The sequence below is a fragment of the Crocodylus porosus genome, unplaced genomic scaffold (assembly GCF_001723895.1).
Source record: "Crocodylus porosus isolate Cpor-Errol unplaced genomic scaffold, CroPor_comp1, whole genome shotgun sequence".
NCBI classification, from domain to species: domain Eukaryota; kingdom Metazoa; phylum Chordata; order Crocodylia; family Crocodylidae; genus Crocodylus; species Crocodylus porosus.
In genome coordinates, this window is record NW_017728906.1 from 30,960,927 (window position 1) to 30,963,255 (window position 2,329).

Consider the following 2,329-nt stretch of genomic DNA (forward strand, 5'->3'; position numbering starts at 1 on the left):
CCTAGGCCATATGACTTGCCAAGGAGCATGGGCATATATCTGGCTTGCCACACAAATGCTGCTTTCACAAACATTTTAGAAACTTTTATAAACATTGTATGCAACTTGTTCTCATACAGACTTATTAGAGCGGGGGGGGGACAATTATTTTGGCTAGAAGGCAGCTTAATGAGTTTTGGTGAGCTGTCGAGGGCCACAAGGGTGTCCCGCCCCCTGGTTGCCATCTTGGGACTGGAAGTTCCACCCCCTAACCCTTGACCTTTGCCACTGGAAGTCCCTCCCCTTGTCATCATTGTTTCCACACCCCCCCCCACCTGTGAAGTCCAGCCCCCTGCCCCAGGGGCAAGAAGTCAGCAGGAATCTTAGGATCCCAGCAAGATAAACATCCAGATGTCTTTTGAAGGCATTCAAAGTAGGTGTTTGAACCACCTCCGGTGGCAATCTATTTCAAACCTTGAGGGCTCAGACAGTGAAGAAGTTCTTTTTTATGTCCAGTCTGAAACGGTCATAGAGGAGTGTGACCATTCAACTTTGTCATCACTCGGGGTGCTCTGGTGAACAGACATTCCCCCAAATGCTGGTAAGCACCCCTGATAAACCTATAGGTGTATAAGTTACAGATCACCCCTGAGCCTGAGCTTTTCCAGGCTGTAGAGTACCATGGTTCTCAGTCTCTCTTTATAAAGTCCGCTTTCCTGACCTCTGATCATGTGTGTGGCTCTCCTCTGCACCCTCTCAAGCCTCTCCACATCCTTTTTGAATTGTGGAGCCCAAAACTGGACACAGTACTCCAGCTGCGGCCTCACCAAGGCTGAGTACAATGAGAGAATGACGTCCTGAGATTTCCTGTGTATTTTGGGAAGAAAAGGGTTGCCATCTTGGAACCAAAAACAAATCATATAGTAAAACACCTATTATAACGTATTTAAATTTTATTACAAAAATATTTTTGTTATGATTTGTTTGCATATAGAGGTGATGGAATGATAACTCAAAATTAAAGTTTTACTCTTGTATATTGTGTAGGGGTGTGTGGTTGGGGGTTGGTGTGTGTGTGTGTATGGTGGAGTACAGGGTGTGTGGGAGGTTTTGAGGGGGGCTGGGTGTGTGTGGGAGGCAACAGGGTACGTTGCAGGTTGTGTGTATATGTGGGGGGTTGTGAGTGCAGGGTGTGGGTGAGTGGCATTTGTAGAGTATGAGGGAGGGTGGGGGGGACCCCCCACAGTGCTCAGAGCACTTGTGCCCTGAGCACATGCTGCCACCTGGCAACACACAGTGTGTGGATCTGGCCAGAGCTGTCGTGCAGGGCTCTTGGCCCACCTCTGTCGCACAGGGCTCCTCACAGCACACATACAGCTCCCGGCACTTGCGTGCCACCAGGGGAAGCTTCATGCAATTCAGCTAGCTGCCTTTGCTGCTCTTTGCCATGCAAGTCCTGAGACTATGTCAGAAGTGGAGGGGAGTCCTGGCGTAGCCACCCTCCTTGCCACCAAGAGTAGTGCTGCCCAGAGCCATGCACCACCTGGCAGCAGCACCTGCACAAGCAACAAGCACCCCAAGCATCCACTGCCTGCTGCTGCTGCCACCGGTGGGGGCTGTGTACCATGGGGGACAGTGTGTGAAGGGTCCCCACACTTCTCTGCCCTCCCTCACACCCACCCCCTACTGCCTGAGCTCTGTGCTCCCTGGGTGCGGACTCCACACTGCCACTAACCCCAGCCCCATGCTCCACACTCTCATCCAGCTGCAGCTCCCCCTATCCCTGCCACTTACCAACCTAGTGCCCAGAGTACGTGGGACACTGGGGAAGCTGAACAGTTGCTCCAGTGGCTGCAGCAGTGGCAGCAGCACCAGCAGCCCCACCCAGAAGCTGTGCGCTGGCTGGGCTGGGCTGGGCCCTTCCAGTCATAAGGGTGAGAGCAAGGCATGCAGGCATACAGGGTACAATAAGTTGATGGGCACCCGCAGGCTGGATGAAATTGCCTGGCAGGCTGGATCTGTCCTGTGGGCTGTATTTTGCCCAATCCTGCATTACAGTCTACTGAAATTCAACAAAATTAAAACTGAAATTGTAGTAATATCTGTATTTTTCAACTGGCATTATATGCCATGTAAATAGACAAAAGAGGACATGGTTAAAATAGGGCCAGAGTCATGCTGGACAGGGGCTTCATACAGTAGATATAAAATAAGTCCCAATACCTGCCTAGAAGCAAAATAAACAAACAACCCCTCAACCCCTTGTACTCGGCCTTGGTGAGGCCGCAGCTGGAGTACTGCGTCCAGTTTTGGGCTCCACAATTCAAAAAGGATGTGGAGAAGCTTGAGA

The 2,329-nt window shown here is 51.1% G+C and overlaps 1 protein-coding gene across 4 annotated transcripts in view; it reads right to left on the reverse strand.

Annotated features, from left to right (window-relative positions):
- APP (amyloid beta precursor protein) overlaps window positions 1-2,329 on the reverse strand; it is a 357,591-nt gene that overhangs the window by 189,968 nt on the left and 165,294 nt on the right. The gene's annotated exons all lie outside the window — the stretch shown is intronic.